Source organism: Podarcis erhardii, assembly GCF_964252035.2.
Source record: "Podarcis erhardii genome assembly, chromosome: 1".
Taxonomy (NCBI): domain Eukaryota; kingdom Metazoa; phylum Chordata; class Lepidosauria; order Squamata; family Lacertidae; genus Podarcis; species Podarcis erhardii.
In genome coordinates this window covers 72,256,536-72,276,961 of record NC_138497.1, presented here as the reverse complement: position 1 = coordinate 72,276,961, position 20,426 = coordinate 72,256,536, and the positions used below count along the sequence as shown (strand labels likewise).

General features: G+C 42.1%; 1 long non-coding RNA gene across 1 annotated transcript in view; it reads left to right on the top strand.

Moving 5' to 3' along the window:
* LOC309330991 overlaps nt 1-20,426 on the top strand; it is a 71,672-nt gene that overhangs the window by 15,641 nt on the left and 35,605 nt on the right. Inside the window, exon 2 of the long non-coding RNA XR_014151678.1 lies at nt 790-881. This is a non-coding gene — a long non-coding RNA (uncharacterized lncRNA). The remainder of the gene's footprint in view (nt 1-789; nt 882-20,426) is intronic.

The window sequence follows — 20,426 nt, the reverse complement described above, 5'->3', positions numbered from 1 at the left end:
CAATTATTATTCCACAAAAAAAAAAAAGTACAGAAAGGAGCAGTGAAAGGAGTTGAGTTCAGTGTGTAGGTTTGCGGAAGGAAGCCAACACATTTGTCAAAACAGTTGCACCAACTGAAAACAGCTAAAACAGATTATAGTCACAGGAATAGGATGGGCCCTTAGGTGTCAAAGCCAAGGTAAAGAAATGTGGCTGCAGCATCCACCCAAAACAGTATAGTGAAGGTGCCACACACACTTCTGTGAGGAGGAAATGCCACAATTTAGGCCAGGCTTCCTCAAACTCGGCCCTCCAGATGTTTTGAGACTACAGTTCCCATCATCCCTGACCACTGGTCCTGCTAGCTAGGGATCATGGGAGTTGTAGGCCAGAAACATCTGGAGAGCTGAGGTTGAGGAAGCCTGATTTAGGAATTGCTACATAGTATGCCCTCTCCCAGGCCACCACTACCTGAACTTCTGAGGGGGGTGGAACTACAAAGACTGCTCCCTCCAGTACTCGTAACAGCCCGAAGGGTCTGTACAGAGGGCAATGATCTCTCAGGTGTTTGGAGCATAAGTTGTAATATAAAGGAAAGTAAGGATTTGTCTATTTCTAGTCTTTGTCAGTTTAACATGTGTTCATACCCAAGTCCATCCCATGCCACTTCTGCATTAATCCATCCATTTTTTTTAAATCTACATGGAAGTTCATATCTAAACATTTAAATATGCACCCCCCCACAAATCGCACTTATCTAAATATATTTTATCCTAAAATGTGCATTTCCCCCCTGTGTATATTTACAGCAGAGAACTGCATCACAAAATCTGAAGAAATGCGAAATCTGAAGGGTGACTGTGCTCCAGTTGTCACAAGTCCTCCAGGTGGCGCGGATCAGGTCAGTTCTTATTGGAATTTGCAAGGACAGAATTCCTCAAGCATGCCGGGTAATGTAATTCAGGTTACAAACAGATGGATTAGTTCACCTTTTGATTTCAAATCGTTAAGAGGTCCCTGTAAAGAAACTATTATGGAACTTAATGGAAGAGGCATAACGTAGACCTTAGGGGCATGTGCTTTATGGTACATTTTGATAGGAAACGAAGTGCAGCAAATATAATCCATACTGAATGCCAGAAGATGTAAATTTGATTGTGAAGACTTCTGTAACAGTTTTTAGGACCACAGCTCAATGTTTCAGGATGCGTACGCACATGGTTCAAAGCCCTACCATTGCCAGATCTTTGTTTTTGTTTATATACACAATGGGGTTATCTAGTTATCTTCTAATTGGAAATGCCTCTGTCTGAGATCTTTGAGAGCTGCTGAGTAGGCATAACTGACCTGGATGGAGAAATAGTCCAATGTAGTAAAAGGCAACTACATATGTCCTTTCAGGTTAATAGTCCAGTTTTCTGGGAGATAGGAGTGCCCCCTAGCTTGGGGGCACTAGCTTGTGGGAAAGGCTGCCCTAGGCCATTATAATTGTGAACCCTCTTAGTAAGAAAGCAATGCCCCCACCCTAGGACTGTAACAGGGTAGAAGAAAGAACATGATTATTTATATTATTCACGCTGGCAACAGATTACTATATATTTTTTAAGGGAAGAGGAGAAAGTAGGCTATTTTAATAATAGAGAACACAATATAATATAAACTGATATTTGAACCTATTATTGCACAAGAGAAAGCACCTGCTTAGGTTATAAGTGCTGCAATGTGTGCAGCAGCAGCAGCAGCAGCAGCTTTTGGCCTGCACCATGTCTTCATCTCCTCCTTTCCCCAGTGAGAGTTATGCAAAACCATGTAACTCGCTGGCATGTAAGTCACAGGCTGCCCTCAGGCTAACTTCTGCACTTCGCTTTTTGTACCATGTTCAAGTTTCGTTCTGCGGGATATGCATATCTTGCAAACAAGATCTCTAATGGGGGCTGCTATGCGTTTGGCTGACGGTGCAGTTTTGCTTCTCGAGCACCAAACACACATGGTTCTGCTTTTGGAAAGGCAGAGCAGATGAACTGCTTGGGAGGGAAGTTCCCAATCAACTTCTTGATTCACACAACCATATGTTTAGTGGTGGGTATTACCATGAAAGGACTTCTGTTGTCATATAGCCCCTTTGGGGGGGGGCACGTGAGTCTTGTGTATGCTCAAATACATGTCAAGATCAAAGGCCTCAGCTCCTGACTCAACCATCATTTTGAAAGTTTTCCCATACAGTTATAAATAACATGTTTAAAAATATCTAAGCTGTGATTATATATTACTATATGACTAAATGAACTGTCCACTACCATTGTGTTTTTTCTTTGGCTTGGTTCAGAGCTGCAAGGTTTCACGTGTGAAGGTAATTGTTTTCCTGTCTGCTGTACTCCTGCATTGCAGGGGTTTGGACTCGGTGGCCCTTGGGGTTCCTTCTGACTCTACAGATCTATAATTATATGATTCTTTTGTCAAGAGCTGCTGGAATTTCTGTATGGCTGGTGGAGATGAATCAGCGTACAGTGGGGAGGTTCAAAAAGGTGCCTAGAGAATAACTTGCACCTAAATATTAGCAAGACAAAGGAAATGGTGTTGGACTTTCGGAGGAAGAGAGGGGAACTAGCCCCGTTGCATATCGGGGGGTGGGTTGTGTGGAGAGAGTCTCTTCCTTTAAATTCCTGGGAGTTTACCTTAGTGAACACCTCACATGGAAAAACAATATAATTTAGGTGGTTAGGAAGGCCCAACAGAGACTCCATTTCCTCAGGGTCTTGTGAAAGAACAATGTTAAACAACAACTGATGACCTCCTTCTACCAGTCCACAATAGAAAGTGTCCTCTTGTATTGTATCACAATGTGGTACATTGGCTTGACAGCCACAGACAGAAAGTCTCTACAGAGGGTAGTGAACACAGCACATGATATCACGGGCTGTCCCCTGAGCCCGCTAGATGACATCACAAGGGATCGTTGCCTTAGGAGAGCGAGAAAAATTCTCAGGGACGATTCACACCCCAGCCAGCACCTCTTTAATCTTCTACCCTTGGGCAGGAGATATAGAAGTATAATCAGTCGTACCAACAAGCTAAAAAACAGTTTCTATCCTTAGGCTGTTAGGCTGCTGAACGGAAAATAATATAGTGCAACTGACTTTTGGGGTTGGTGTGTTGTGCGACAAGCACACAGAGTGCAATGAGATTGAGTGTTTGTGGGTGGGGGAGGGAGGCTCAGTTAATTTCATTGTACACAGGTTGTACATTGACAATAAAGGTATAATTATAATTATAATTATAATTATTATGGCTGCCTTTTGTGGTGAACTGCTGAAGGTAGCATTCTCTCAATGAAGATCCTTCTGGATTGACTCCACCTACATGGCTTGCCATCAGATCATCTGGGCAGCAAGGAGTATTCACAGCTTTCTTTTCCTTCTGAACCATTTCCACCAAAAGTCTTCCTGAGTTCTGGTGTGTCGCTGTGTTCTTGGTTGGTCTCTGCTCCTGCCTTGGTCTTTGGTTATGATCACTGACCTGTATCATGTTCCCTGGCTCCTGGCTCATCTCTGATTGCTGCCCAGAACACAAGCCCTGGCAGTTGTTTGGCAATTTGCTGTGCTTTTCTATTCGTTCATCATGGTCTAGTAACTGCAGGAGGAGAGGAAGCAGACTTGTTGGGAACAACACCTGGCACCTCCTCCTAAAAAGCAGCTGTTGCTGCCTGCACTATTTGAGAGAGAGATAGAACTGTGATGAAGGGGTGAACACATGGTCCCAATAATTCTTAGCAAGCTGGATTCAGACAGATGGGGGGGGGGAGCCTATTCAGACGCACCTCCCCAGCAGAGACTTGAGAAGCCATGCTCACCTGTCATAGAATCATAGAATCATAGAGTTGGAAGAGACCACAAGGGCCATCGAGTCCAACCCCCTGCCAAGCAGGAAACACCATCAGAGCACTCCTGACATATGGTTGTCAAGCCTCTGCTTAAAGACCTCCAAAGAAGGAGAGTCCACCACACTCCTTGGCAGCAAATTCCACTGTCGAACAGCTCTTACTGTCAGGAAGTTCTTCCTAATGTTTAGGTGGAATCTTTTTTCTTGTAGTTTGGAACCATTGCTCCGTGTCCGCTTCTCTGGGACAGCAGAAAACAACCTTTCTCCCTCCTCTATGTGACATCCTTTTATATATTTGAACATGGCTATCATATCACCCCTTAACCTCCTCTTCTCCAGGCTAAACATGCCCAGCTCCCTTAGCCGTTCTTCATAAGGCATCGTTTCCAGGCCTTTGACCATTTTGGTTGCCCTCCTCTGGACACGTTCCAGTTTGTCCGTGTCCTTCTTGAACTGTGGTGCCCAGAACTGGACACAGTACTCCAGGTGAGGTCTGACCAGAGCAGAATACAGTGGCACTATTACTTCCCTTGATCTAGATGCAATACTCCTATTGATGCAGCCCAGAATTGCATTGGCTTTTTTAGCTGCCGCGTCACACTGTTGGCTCATGTCAAGTTTGTGGTCAACCAAGACTCCTAGATCCTTTTCACATGTACTGCTCTCAAGCCAGGTGTCACCCATCTTGTATTTGTGCCTCTCATTTTTTTTGCCCAAGTGCAATACTTTACATTTCTCCCTATTAAAATTCATCTTGTTTGTTTTGGCCCAGTTCTCTAATCTGTCAAGGTCGTTTTGAAGTGTGATCCTGTCCTCTGGGGTGTTAGCCACTCCTCCCAGTTTGGTGTCATCTGCAAATTTGATCAGGATGCTCTTGAGTCCATCATCCAAGTCGTTGATAAAGATGTTGAATAAGACCGGGCCCAAGACAGAACCCTGTGGCACCCCACCAGTCACTCTTCTCCAGGATGAAGAGGAACCATTGATGAGCACCCTTTGGGTTCGGTCAGTCAGCCAGTTACAAATCCACTGAGTGGTAGCATAGTCAAGACCGCATTTTTACCAGCTTCTTTACAAGAATATCATGGGGCACCTTGTCAAATGCCTTGCTGAAATCAAGGTAGGCTACATCCACTGCGTTCCCTTCATCTACCAGGCTTGTAATTCTGTCAAAAAACGAGATCAGGTTAGTCTGACATGACTTATTTTTCAGAAATCCATGCTGACTATTGGTGATCACAGCATTCCTTTCTAGGTGCTCACAGACTGTTTGCTTAATGATCTGCTCCAGAATCTTCCCTGGTATTGATGTCAGACTGACTGGGCGGTAATTATTTGGGTCCTCTCTTTTCCCCTTTTTGAAAATAGGGACAACATTTGCCCTCCTCCAGTCTGCCGGGACTTCGCCTGTTCTCCAGGAATTCTCAAAGATGACTGCCAGTGGTTCTGAGATCACATCTGCCAGTTCTTTTAATACTCTTGGATGCAGTTCATCTGGCCCTGGAGACTTGAATACATCTAAACTAGCCAAGTATTCTTGTACTATCTCCTTAGTTATTCTGGGCTGTGTTTCCTCTGCTGAATCATTTGCTCCAAATTCTTCAGGTCGGGCATTGTTTTCTTTATTGGAGAAGACTGAGGCAAAGAAGGCATTGAGGAGTTCAGCCCTTTCTGTGTCCCCTGTTTGCATTACACCATCTTCTCCTCTGAGTGACCCCACTGTTTCTTTGTTCTTCCTTTTGCTACGAACATACCCATAAAAGCCTTTTTTGTTGCTTTTAACCTCTTTAGCAAGCCTGAGTTCATTCTGTGCTTTAGCTTTTCTGACTTTGTGTCTACACGTGCTGGCTATTCACATCCTTTTTTAATCTTAACTCAGTTAAAAGTTCTTTAGATAGCCACCCTGGCTTCTTTAGGCACCTTCCATGTTTCCGTCTCATTGGTATTGCCGGAAGTTGTGCTTTTACTATCTCCCTCTTAACAAACTCCCAGCCATCATGAACTCCCTTTCCTTTTAATATTACTGTCCATGTGATCTCACCCAGCACTTCCCTAAGTTTTATAAAGTCGGCTTTCCTAAAGTCAAGAAATTGAGTCCTAGTATGCTTGGCTGCTCCTTTCCGCTGTATAGTAAACTTCAGAAGAGCATGATCACTCGCGCCTAATGATCCTTCCACTTCTACCCCACTAACCAGGTCATCAACATTGGTTAGGACCAGATCTAAAATGGCTGTTCCTCTTGTTGCTTCTCCCACTTTCTGGACAATGAAGTTGTCTGCAAGGCCAGTGAGGAATCTGTTTGACCTTATGCTCTTGGCTGAGTTTGACATCCAGCAAATATCCGGGTAATTGAAGTCCCCCATTACTACTATCTCCCTTCCTTTTGCATGCTTGGCCATCTGTTCCAGGAAGGCATCATCTATGTCCTCCGTTTGGCTTGGGGATCTATAGTAAACTCCCACAATGAGGTCCCTGTTATTCTTTTCTCCCTTAATTTTGACCCAAATGCTCTCACTTTGGCTTTGAGGTTCTAAATCTTGGATCTCTTCACAGGTATACACATCCCTGACATATAACGCCACTCCTCCTCCTTTCTTGTCTGGTCTGTTTCTCTGAAATAGATTGTATCCCTCCATTATTACATTCCAGTCATGGGACTTATCCCACCAGGTTTCAGTGATGCCTATTATGTCATATTTAGTTTGCTGTACCAAGAGCTCAAGCTCATCTTGTTTATTACCCATGCTTTGCGCACTAGTGTGCAGACATTGAAGTCCATTAATCATTCCCCCCGTGTCTCTTATTTAAGGATTTTTTCCTCCCACCACTAGGTCTGCGTGCTGTTTGCTCCATTTGGTCTATGACATTTGGATGATCATCTTCATCAATTGATAGACTCCTACCTTCAGGAGCACTGTCTTCCTCCCCCACATTAGTCAGTTTAAAGCCCTCCTGATGAGGTTTCTGAGATTTTTGGCAAAAACATTCCTCCCAAACGTTGTGAGGTGCAGCCCATCTCTTGCCAGAAGTCCATCTTCAAGAAACTGCAGTCCATGGTCTAAGAATCCAAACCGTTCCTGTTTACACCATTTGCGAAGCCAGCTGTTCACTTCCACTATTTTTCTCTCTCTCCCTGGGCCACGTCGTTCAACTGGGAGGACAGATGAGATGACAATTTGTGCATTTAATTGCTTCAATTTCCTGCCCAGAGCCTCATAGTCTCTTTTGATCTTCTGGAGGCTATTGCTTGCAGTGTCATTGGTTCCCACATGAACCAAGAGGAAGGGGTATTTGTCAGTGGGTTTTATGATTCCTTGCAGTCGTTCAGTTACATCTTGGATCTTAGCCCCGGGGAGACAGCACACTTCCCGAGACATCTTGTCAGGCCCACAGATCACTGCTTCTGTTCCCCTCAGTAGGGAATCCCCTATCACCACTACACGCCTCCTCTTAGGTTTGGTCGGGGTTCTTCCGTGATCTGTCCGTTCCAAGGTCGCCTGCACATTCCCTGAGGACTGACTTTGCTGCTCGTCTTCATATACCTGATCGACTGTAACGAGGGAGAGATCCTCAAATGGAGTCTGCTCTTCGTCTTCCATTCTAGGGGAGAGGACCTCAAAGCGATTGTGTATTTCTAAACAATCAGAGCGAACCCTGGGCCTCCTACTTCTTTGAGTCACGTTTCTCCATATATCTGGCTCCTGTGTTGGTGAACTAGCCTCCTTCTCAGGGGAGTCCCCTGTCTCCTCCTTGGTGGAGACGGTGTGCTCTGTTGCTTCCAAGAAGAGCTCCAGCTCTCTAATTCTTTGGAGCGTAGCCACACGTTCCTCCAGTTGCTGGACTTTCATGCCACATGAAGACAGGCTGCAGCTGGTGCAAAATGTGGCTGCTAGATTGGTAAATCAGGTCCTCTCTTAAAGAGTGCACGTATTGCAGTGAGACCTGGACAACTGACACCCTGTGTTGTGGGTGGGTAAAATTGGTCAGCCACAAGACCCGATTGGTAGGCCCCTCGTAGCTGGGTGCAATCTGGCCAATGGGACGCAGTCTAAACAGTTCAAGGGACCTATTTATGCCCATGCACATGACCCAGAGCTTCCTCTTTCAGCGCATGCATTCGGAACACCCGCCCACCTCGCCCTACTTTTAGGGCTTGCGCTTGACCTTGCTATGCCGTCGTGTGTCGTGTGTCGTTGTGACAGGGGCACGCAGAAATTTTCCCCACTTGGCTGATTGGCTGTTGCCATTTGGGTTTTGCCTGCCACGTAGCAAATCGTCACAACTTGTAAGGTTGCGGATAGGCTCTATTTAAGATGATATGTATGGGAGAATGCTCTCTCCATCCCTATGTGAAGGGTATTCCGTTAAAGAATCCAGGGACTCGATGGTTTGGTCAACCCCTGAGACGGGGTTGTGGCCATGCCTGAGTCCAGGGGGACATTTGGATGGCAGAGTTAGGCCATTCCCGGCTTTCCACTTATCCAGGTGTTCACCCTTGGCTGACCTATGCTGGAACCCTGGGTCAGCACTACCTGCATGGCAGGGAGCTTGTCAAACCAGACCCTATGCAACCAGTCACTTTCTGTATACATAAAGCCTAAATTTAACCAAAAACCAAACCAAAATTTGAGTCATGTGTGAATTTATTTAGGGGGGAGATTTCTGGGTCTGAAGAAGCAATGGGGCAGTCTGGTGGGACCCAGTGTCTCCAAAGCCATAATGGCTGCCAGTGAGATACCAGGCGCAGTTCAAGGTGTTAGTATTACCATATGGACTGGGATCCAAGTAGTGAAAGAATATCTTGACCAATAGCAAGCATCTTGGCCCCTACAATTGGCAGGGGAGGCCCTGTAGGTGATGTCGCTGATGAGTTCTGCCCAGTTGCTTTCATTGGGTCACCCTGAGTTCTAGTATTTCTCCATACCATCAGTAATATAATGCAGCTCTATCCTGCCCCTCACCTCTTTACCCTCATTTTTTTCTAAACTAAAAAGCCCCAAATATAACCTTTCCAAATAGGGGAGGTTCTCCACCCCTTTGGTTTTTTGGTTGTTCTTTTCTGATGCTTTTCCAGCTCCTTTTTGGGGACAGACCATTATTGTCACCTGTTGCCCTGTTCCAATTAATTATTTATATTTTCTTCCTGTTGGTGGATCATTTTATTAGCTTTCAGGGGCCTTCATTTTGGTGTTTTAGGGAAATCTGTATTTCTTTCATACTCCTTTTCTTCTTCCCTCTCTCCCCAATGTTGTCTTCATTTTACACTCATTTATGTTTGCTTTCTATACTTGGTATTTGTACAGTACTTACTTTTCATGACCTCTTTGTTTCTGCAGCTGCTGGTGGGTTTATTTTAGGAGGTGAGGGAATGGGCTGTTGGCTTTTACTCTGGCTTATCAACCCAAAAGGCACAAAGGGAGAGTAAAGCAAATCTCTAAAAAGGCAGGAATCCATTCACAGAACCCTGTCCAATTTTTTGCTGTAAATAATTTATTTTTATTATTCTTTAATGAGAGAGAGAGAGAGAGAGCGCCATGCCAGTTTCATTATTCAGAAGTGGTAGTGCCTGAAATGTTAAGGTTGTGTCAGAAATATAATGGAAGATGAAATACATGACCAGTCTTAATAACTTTTTTGTGGGGTACATTTCTGGAGCTTTGCAATGTCCTGAGTGGTTTCAATTTTAAAGTGTATGTAGGGGAGTTTTTGGAAGATAAATAAACAGCAAACAAGAAAGATGTGCTGACATATTTTTTAAATGATTATTTTTAGAATAGTCACAGCTACCCCCAACCAACTTCTGGGATCAATTACAAGTTATATTAGCATTATCTGGGGCTTTTACAGCAGGGAAATGTCTCTGAACATATGCAGAACATATTTCCCACCTTTCTGAGTAACTGAGCAGTCCCCTCTTCAACACATTATAGGGTTCCAGTCTATAAAAGCAAAGGCCAATGTCTAGAGCTGGGCTAAAGTATTCATCCTACACTTTTCCAGCAATTTCATGGACAGAGGGAAAAGGTCAAGTGAAGACTAGGATAGTTTCTGTAGGGGCAGGAGAGGTTACTATTGTAAGATGAGATGACAGAGTTTTGAGCTTATTTCTCTTTCTTTTACTACCTGACAAATTGCTGAAAATACCCCTCTTTAAGGGGGACTAATGGCTCTGTGTAAATTGACAAAGAGAGATTTGAGTTAGAAACATAGAAATGTAGAGTTGGAAGTCGTCACCTTACATCCTTGCATTGCAGCTTTGAGATGAATAATCCAGTTTTTTAAATTTTTAACTAGGACTATTTATTTTTTAACTAAACATCTAAATGGCTGTTTAAGTGGTAAATAATACAGCTTTTTTTTTTTAAAAAAAAGGAACAGATGAGGTCAATAGCATTAGTAGAGTGCCTTTATTTCACTGATGCAGGAATATCAACTGAGCATGCTTAGCCCCCCTCCCCTCTCTTTAGAAGTTAACACAACTTAAGGTACTAGAAAGTAGGAACTTGGGAAGTGTAGGGATGCCAAGAAAGAGGGAACTTAGCTCAGGGGTAAAGTACCTGCTTTGAATGTTGAAGATCCCAACTTCAACCTTCACCATCTCTCCTTCAGAAAGAATCTGGTAGCAAGTGATGGGAAACTTTGCCCGAGACTCTAGAGAGTCTCAGTCAGTCAAAGTAGACAAGACTGGGCTAGACAGATGGAAGATTATGGCCTGGAATAAGGCAGCTTCCCATAGGCTGTCCCAGAGACCTCTGAATCCCCAGGGCAACCTATCATTTCCAACAGAGAGGAGCACCTGCTCTTGCACTGCGTTTAGTCATGTCAACCTTGGAATGCCCAGCTTTCAGTCCAACAGGCGTTGCTCTCTATGTGTAATGAGATGGCACGTAACCCCCAGAGACATACTGTAGAGGCCTCACAGGAAAGATCTCATCTTATCAGTGGACCAGCACCTACAAAAAAATAAAATAAAATAAAATAAAAAAATCTCCTGTAGCCTTTTTGAGCATTGGGTAGGGTGGTTGGGGCTGTGGACTGTCTCCAGCCCAGCTGTGTTGAGAGAATAGCAGCTTAGACAGGGAGAATCTGGGCTCTATAGTTTCAAGAATTTGGCTGCTCTTCTGCTAATTCATAGAATATTATTATTTCTTAAATTTGTGTGCCACGCTTCATCCAAAGATCACGGGGTGGTTCATAGAACAGCTTTTGGGATGGGGCATAAAAAAAATGGAAAATATAAACATAGTTAAGCAGTGAACATCTTGACCAAATTGATCTATACACCTATACACAGCACCAGCACTCCCCATCAACAAAAGAGGATTTGCAGTCATGTGTTTAATCATCATCATCTATGATGCTGCCTTCTACTGAGTCAGGTCCTTGGTTCATCTAGCTCAGCAATGTCAATACTGACTGGTAGTGGCTCTACAGGAGACATTCCCAGGCCTGCCTGGAGATGCCCTGGACTGAAGCTAGGACCTCTTGCATGCAAAGTAGATGCCCTAAGACTGAGCTACAGCTCTTGCCTAAACCAAGCTTGCTTGGGTATTTTTTAAATTTAAAGTCTTTACATCCCACTCTGCAAACTTCCTGGGACAGGGAGCTAATTTCCATAAAGCACCAAGCACAATGACGACAGCAAACAAATGCATATCCTTCTTCCTCTCCCCCCCCCAATTTTTTCAATTGATTTTCCAAAAGAATTTAAGACAAACAAACATACATACATCCTAATTGTAATTAAACCAATCTTAGTAACATTGTTAAGTGACTTCCTCAAATCCTCCTGGTTGAATTTCATTGTATATCATTTTAACAGTTTTCCAAAATCAATTTCTCAAAGAATTAACTTGATCACTTAACATCTTTCATTCTTTCCAATTTAGCTTTAAACATCTTAAATCCTATCCTTACATATTTAAATCCTAAGCCTATCTAATATTTGCTAGCTTTTCCAATTAACTTATCTTAACATATTTAGCTAAGTAGTCTTTAAATTTCATCCATTCTTCCTGGTACTCCTCCTCCTTCTGGTCGTGGACTCTTCCAGTCAGGTTGGAAAAGTCCATCATCTTCATCTGCCAATCTTCCACCGTTGGTACTTCTTGTGTCTTCCAGTTCTTCGCTAACAAAATTCTTGCTGCAGTTGTGGCATACAAAAACAATTTAACATCTTTCTTGGGCAATTCCAAACCTATTATTCTAAGAAGAAAGGCCTCTGGTTTCTTAATAAATGTATATTTCAACATTTTTTTCCAATTCATTGTAAATCTTCTCTCAGAAGTCTTTCACCTTGGGGCAGGTCCACCACATATGATAAAAGGTACCTTCTTTTTCTTTGCATTTCCAACATAAATTATCACTGTTATGATAAATCTTTGCTAACTTTACAGGGGTCAAGTACCATCTATACATCATTTTCATTATATTTTCCTTTAACATTGTACATGCAGTGAACTTAACCCCTTTCCTCCACAACCTTTCCCAATCTTCAAACATTATGTTATGTCCCACATCTTTTGCCCAATCTATCATCACAGATTTAACTTGTTCATCCTTTGTATGCCTCTTCTTAACTGATTGTATGGACATGTATTTTGTATCATTTCCTTGCCACAAAATTTGTTCATTTATGGGATTCCTTACCCGCCCTTCACCAAAAAGTGGGCTATTATAATGCAGGTTACAACAATATAATATTGTAAACAGTTAAGGCAATTTACATCAAAGTATTAAATCAGTTAAGATTTATAATATGTCTTATATAAAGTAATCCTAAGACACAGCATCATTCCTTTCAGTGAATCTGGAGTATTCTGCTATTTAAAGAAGCCAACAAATAGTTTCCAATGAATCATTGTGTATTCATGGCATCTGATGCTTCATTAGCACATCTGAATTGTTCTAACTCTCTCTTGATATCCTGGATATAAATGTTTAGGATTGTGTAGGGACTAGGGGAAATAATTAGCCAAGGCACAAATTACAATTAGGGTACCTTACGACAATTGACATTCAAAGTACTGAGGCAGCTATTTGCCATTTGTGATTTGGGGAATCTCAGCTTTGTGTCCATTATAGTTAAACAAAGCCTAATTTTATAGCTGTGTATCTTATAAAATTGGATCAAAATGGATCTGGGTTAATTCTACTCGGCAGAATTTGGTGTTCTCTCACTTAGGATAAATGGTTAGCATTGGAGATATGGATAGCAATATGCCATAAAATCCAGGTTGTGGATAGCCCAAAAAGTGTTCACAAAAAATAAAACCTGGATGAAAGCTCTCAATGAAATTGTTTATAATTACTTGTCCCATCCATATACACAAATATTGTATAGGCTCACATCCTTCCTTGCACTTACATAAGTTTAGCTCTGTTGGTTTAGCTAATCAGATGCCTCTTGAGAAGCCCACAAGCAGGAGACACCATGACAATATCCTTCTCTCACTATTATTTCCAGCAACTGGCATTCAGATCCATGCTGTGTCTAATTCTGAAGGGAATAGATAGACATAATGGCTAGCAGCCTGCATGAATTTGTCTTTTTGTCCCTTCAAAGCTATTTAAATAAAGTCACTAGTCCTGAAAGTGCTGCATTTTTATTTATTTATTTGAAAGTATTTAAATATTGTCTGATATTTAAAAAAAATCTCTAAGCAGTGTCAGTGAGTTACTGGGTCTAATTCAAGGTGTTAGACTGGAAAGTAGCCAATGTAACACCAATTTTTAAAAAGAGGTCCAGGGGAAATCCTGGAAATCACTGGCTAATTAGCTGAAACTCTGTCCTGGGAAAACTAGTGGAAAGTATTGTTTAAGAGAAAATAACCAAGCATATAGAAGAACAAGTCTTGCTGAAGCAGAGCCAGCATGGCTTCTGGAAGGGCAGGTCCTATCTCACCAACCTAGTAGAGTTCTTTGAGAGTGTGAACAACTATGTAGACAGAAGTGACCTGGTGGACATAGTGTACTTTGACTTTCCAAAAGCTTTTGACTCAAGGCCTTTTTGCACCATTTATAGTTGCATAGTTGCAACTTTTAAAATATGTTTTGGACAGGTTATCACATGACATCATTCAGCTAGTATGATAATGTTCTCAAAAACCTACTTTTCCCTACACCACTTTGAAAAAGACTTTTGGGAAAGATTCCGGCTGGATCCTCAGTAATTTCTATTTTGTGGAATACATACTGGCACCATCCTGCTTTCTGTGTTGGGGTTGTTGGGGGTGGTTTTGGAGACATCTGTTTTGTGCCACTTCCCTCTGACTGGTGCAAACTGTCAATTTGTGAGCTTAGTTCAGAGGACAGGTTGGGCAGATGGAAGTGTCAAAGTACTGCCCATGACAGCAATCATTAGCTGCATATAAAATTTCATGGCAAGAACAAGGTTGCTGATGTTGCCTATTGCTCAGGGAGTCACAAAGTTCCTCGTCTAATCTCCTATACTTCCAACAAGATCAGTATTCTGGAATAAAAAGGTAAAGGTAAAGGTACCCCTGCCCGTACGGGACAGTCGTGTCCGACTCTAGGGTTGTGCGCCCATCTCACTTAAGAGGCCGGGGGCCAGTGCTGTCCGCAGACACTTCCGGCTCACGTGGCCAGCGTGACAAGCTGCATCTGGCGAGCCAGCACAACACACAGAAACGCCGTTTACCTTCCCGCTAGTAAGCGGTCCCTATTTATCTACTTGCACCCGAGGGTGCTTTCGAACTGCTAGGTTGGCAGGCGCTGGGACCGAGGAACGGGAGCGCACCCTGCCGCGGGGATTCGAACCGCCGACCTGACGATCGGCAAGTCCTAGGCGCTGAGGTTTTACCCACAGTGCCACCCGCGTCCCTGATTCTGGAATACTAGGCATTAAAAAGTTTTAAGCCAAAAAGGGGGCATTCCCTTGCACATGTTTATAACTCTGACATTTACTTGCTGGAGAAACATGAAGATACATTAGGAGTGTGACTACAATCGTGGAGCTTTTCCCAGTTCAGGGAAAACCTACCCTCATTCAAAATAGCGACATGTGAGTAAAGAAAATAAAGAAGAGGAAAAGTTGGTGTCCATCACCACATTTCACATGGCAGTGGGTTCCACAGATGGACAATGTACTGTGTAAAGCTCTCACTTTTGACTGTCCTGAATCTCCCACCATTGTCCTGCCCTCCACTGGTCCCCTCACTACACATAGAAATGAATGGCTGAAACCAGGAAATCTCCTCTAAATCAATATTATTGAAAAGAAGGTTAAAAATAACTGCAGTCTTGAACTCAGAGGCCAGTGTGTATACGGGCGCAACCACACAGGCTGAGCAAATGTATGATTGACAGAAGGTTCATCTGAGTTTGGTGGAGCTTACTCCCAAGTAAGTTTGCATAGGACTGTAGCTCTTTTCTTTTCTCATTCACACAGCGAGATAATTGACTCAGACAAGGATAGTGTGTAGCATAAATGAAAACTGTATGTATACCCAGCCGTCTCGACTGACGTAAGCATAGCTCTTGCCCGGTGAATGGCTAGCATTTTTGTCATAATGAGGTGCCAGCCACTGCACAAGTCACAACTCACAAAACTAAGCTGACTTATTTATTTTATTAAGTTACAATGAGTAGATGATATGAGCCAAGGAAACAGTCCTGGCTAACACATACCAAATAAATTCAAATTAGAAACAGGCTCCTGAAAGCTAACAGTATTTTCTTTGCTTCAGAAAGTTCAACACATGAAAATGATAGGAAAACTCAAGGCTTGCAGTTCAATAAGAAAGCACAAGCTTGGATAACAAGATGTCCTTAACTGTGCTACAGTGGTAAAACAATGGTCATAAATGTGATGAATTGATCAGAGTTAGATAATAAGGATCTCGCCTTCCTCCATATGATAAACCCTCAGATTTAGAGAAAATGTCAGGAAAGCTTTGTTGGAGTTGGTGTCTTTTGTTCTGAAATTATGAACTTTTGGTCATATTATACTTACACAGTTTTCATTGTAGCTATCTTATTTTTAATTGTGTATATCAGTACAAAGAAGATGCAGTGAGATTTCAAAAGGCCTCATGATTTGATACCAGTAACCAAACTGGGACCTATTTCACACACAGTAGTTTTCCTACATGGAAGTAGGAAAACAAGTATAATCAGATGTCAGTATCAGTTTATCAGTGAGAGTCTGTGAGACTTCAGTCCCAGCTATAGAGTCTTCTACAAATGGAAATCAGCAATCAATATCAAATGTCAGAACAGCATTCAGATGAAGTGCTTAGCTGCATAAATGATTTACAGTGGTGCCCCGCAAGACGAATGCCTCGCAAGACGAAAAACTCGCTAGACGAAAGGGTTTTCCGTTTTTCGAGGCGCTTCGCAAGACGAATTTCCCTATGGGCTTGCTTCACAAGACGAAAACGTCTTGCAAGTCTTGCGAGTTTTTTCCCTTCCCCCCCTTTTTCTAAGCCGCTAAGCCGCTAATAGTGCTAATCCGCTAAGCCGCTAATAGGGGTGCTTCACAAGACGAAAAAACCGCAAGACGAAGAGACTCGTGGAACGAAATAATTTCGTCTTGCGAGGCACCACTGTATGTCTGTTTCCCAGTGTATGTACAACATTGATTGTCCTTGGTTTTTTTAAAAAGTAACAATATGTTTTAGCGAAGGCAAGCAAGATGGTTTGAGCATATACAGTAACGCCAATCCTAGCCTGACAGCTCTGGCTGCCAACTAGTTTCAAGGCCCAATTAAACAATCTATTGCCTTTTAAACAGAGTGTGTTTGTGTTTGTTACTTACTATGTTATGTGTTTTGTGTTTTTATATTAGAAATTACCCTGCAACCCTCAGATGAAGGGAGGTATACAAATTCAATAAATAAAATACATTCTTAACTTATGGGGGGGGGGGACAACCACACTTTTCCAGCTAAGATATCATAACAACAGAATTCAAATAACAAAAAATGCTCCAGGACTAATGAAATAACTAGATTTAACATGCCCACAACCCAAGCAGACATCTAACGCATTGCTTTAACTGTGTGATTATTTAATGCATTATTATTTCTCAGATGGCCCCTACAGTCATGCTGTTTATACAAATGTTCGCTGGCAACTTTGCACTCAGTATATATAATTTTACTGTTTGAACTTAAAAGTCACAAGGCTGAAATAAAAAGGCATGGGTGGCGCCTTGCCATACTGCCCCTGGAGAACAAGAGGCCGACAGCTCATGATTCGGTGCCAACAGGTTGCTGGGAACTCGACTAAACGGAGCAGCAATAAGTCTACACTGTGGAGCTTTGCTGAAAGATGTGATCACACCTCCTAATGTGACTCCATGGCTCTGTTACTTACAGCTAAATTACATTATTATGACTTCATTGTTGAATCCCAATTCTCCTAATTATAGCCTAGAGATCTATTATTTGATTTTGTAACACCAAGTGCTTCTTTTCTAAATCATGTAATCTCTTGTAGCTTATTAATGTCAGGTTTGTGCACACACAGGGACTTGGTTGTTTGCCAGGCAGAATCAAATTTTCAAATTTTCACTGTGTTATGTTGTGAGGATTTGCTTGTTACAATCTAATTATATTGGCACTGAAAGCAAAATTATATTATAAAGCACTTTAACTCTTTCACGGGAACAGATTTGCATATGTTAAGTGTCCTCATTGCCATTGGTTTATTAGCCTTTTCATCAGAAAATATCTCTTGGAATTGCCGAAGATAAGAATTTCTGCGGTGTTACCTCTTTATCTTCACTGGAATGTGGCTTTCAGTTCATTAAAATATTCTCTCAAAATATGGGGTGTGAAACTACCATATAGAACAATTAGGAGTCCTGTGGCACCATTAATATTAGTTTTTTTATTGTGGCATAAGCTTTCATGGGCAGAAGCCCACTTTCTCAGAAAAAAAGCAGTGTTGTTTGCATTAGTTACCTTGTTCATTCATACTTGTAGGATTCCTAGGCATGGATTTCATGTGAACGGCAGTAGCTGCAGTCCTTAAATCATATAGTCAGGAACACAGTGCCGTTCATATAAAAGAAACTAATATAGATAGTTGCTTACATCAGACAAAAGTTGGCAATCATTTATTCATGTTAGCTGACACAGTACATATTTCTCTATCCCTGCAGTGAACTTGTTCTAGAGCAAAGAAGCCTATGCAGACTTTGTAGTCCGGAGGATGCTTCTTGAGCTATGGTACCTGACTGATACATTAAGGTACATTAACATGAAAGACTGATACATTAAGGTACATTAACATGAAAGACACAACCTGCTCTTGCAGGTAAAAGAATCAAAAGATGCACTGTGCAGTGCAGTTCTCTGTGAGTCATGGTGTTGGAGGCAAATAATACACCAACCCTGCAGAAGCTGAGTAGGTCTTGGTTTGGTGTGGGAGACTGCTAGGGAACCCTACAGAATATACACTGGCTGGATGTAGATGTAATGAGTAATGCAATCTTGTGTCCTCCATGGCAATCATCCCATATTAATTTACATTTAAAATCCTTCATCAGTTCAGACCCCGGAGTGGTTTACAACAACATTCTGCCCACCTGCAATTCTCAGGAGACAGACAGACAGACAGACAGAGAGAGAGAGAGAGAGAGAGAGAGAGAGAGAGAGAGATATCTAAGGTCTCCTCCCATTGATCTTCATGGCTCACTGCAGATTTGAACCTGCCAACGTGTAACCAACCACTATGCCACAATGGCTTCCAAACCATATACTGCACAACTGTATGGGTTTCACTCACAGAGAAGTGTCCATTTTTCATAGGAATGAGCCAAGGTCTGGGGAGATTGCATTATTCAGCCAAGAGCTTGTGGCAGGCCCAAGCCCTTAGGTTTAACTGAAAAGCTGACCTTGTTACCTAATTATAATATATTTCACTTTCCTATTATTAGTCTGCAGTGTCTGAAAACGATGCTGTTTCAGCTGGATTTAATGTTATGCGTGTTCCAGTTATATATACTTTTTTCTGGGAAAATATTTAATACAAAATCAATTACTAATAAAAGGGAATTTGAACCCAAAGGAGACTCCCCCCAGAAAACCAATTTTCAGTGGCAATGTGACCCATTAATGAGCTCTGCTCTGTGCTGCCATTGTGTTGAGTGCCTCCTAATGAAATACAGCAGGTTAATGGTTGTGGTACAGTGGACTTAAATATGAACCACAGCAGGTGTGTATCTTAATGAGGTGTTAATAGTGCGGCAGGTGCATGTAAATAAGGAACACTGAGGGTAGTAATGGGTGAGTCAAGAGGGCCAAGTACCGAAAACATTGAAAGCTGGAACACACATAATGGCTCGTTTACGCTCTGATTGTTTGCAATGCAATGTTTGCTCCCCAGCAAGTGAATCTGGAAAACTATTTTAAATGATCACATTGTCCTCACAGAGTTCTATTTAGAAGATATTTCAAGGCATTTGTGGCAATGTCTAGTACATTGAGGCTGGGCAGAAAACTCCAGCTTTTACTCATTCCTTCCTACTGCCACTTTTTTTGTTTTGTTTCTTGGGATGGGCAAAAATGCCCATTTCAGTTACTCCGTGTTTTTCATTTTTAAAAATCTTCACTTCTCCACATTTCTAAATCTGCTTCCTTGAGGGAAAAAATTCTCATGAAAATTCATCAGCATTTTAGTGTGAATTTCTCCTAATTTACACATTTTTGCATGTAGTTTTTCCTAAAATACACATTTTTGTATCTTCCCCTGATATAATGTATTTTTGCATGTTACTTTCATTAATATATGCATTTTTATGCACACTTTAACCTAATAACTGTTGTGCACATTACCTGATTGGAGATTAGTGTTATAAAATTTGGAGAAGTGCAAATTTCGAAAGATATCTGTGTTTTGGGCAATGTACCGGTTCAGAAAGTATGTAACTGGTAAGTTAGCCTTTGGATGCAACCTGAATTGAATTTCTGCTCCATCCCTGATCACCACTTCAAAAGCTTTCCAGTGATGTTATTCCTAACAAATTAAATGTCCTCTTCTTAGCTCTGTTTCTACTTTACTTGTCTGCTGCTTGTAGCACCAACCTCACTGCTCACAATATCTTTCTACCACCTTGGCAGAAAGGAAAGCATTCCTTCCTTCTTCTGTCTTATCTTTCCAATATTTTCTCTTACAAAAATCATGCCACTAGCCCAGAAAAACTCATTCTGCTTGTCCCATTGGGATCAATGGGATACGATATCCTCAGGTAAGATAGGAAAAATTGCTCAGTGGCAGAGCAGCTACTTTCAGTGTGAAAGGTCCCTGGTTCAGTTCCTGGAACCTCAAGGCAAGGCAGAGAACGGCAGAGAGCGGCCGCAGCCTAAAACCCTGGCGAGTCACTGTCTATCATTGTATATAATACTGGGCTAGACGGTCAGCTTTCTGAGTTTCTATGTTCTTCTTGGTCATATTTCCTGCTGGGAAGATCTCCAACATCTCAGGTTAAATATGATGAAAAGCAGAGCTCCTAATCTCTTCCCCAGCACCACAACCCAGCTCTCTTTCCTTACCGCTAGAAGGGCACCGTTTTAGTGTATTTTAAGAAGTTTACATTTTG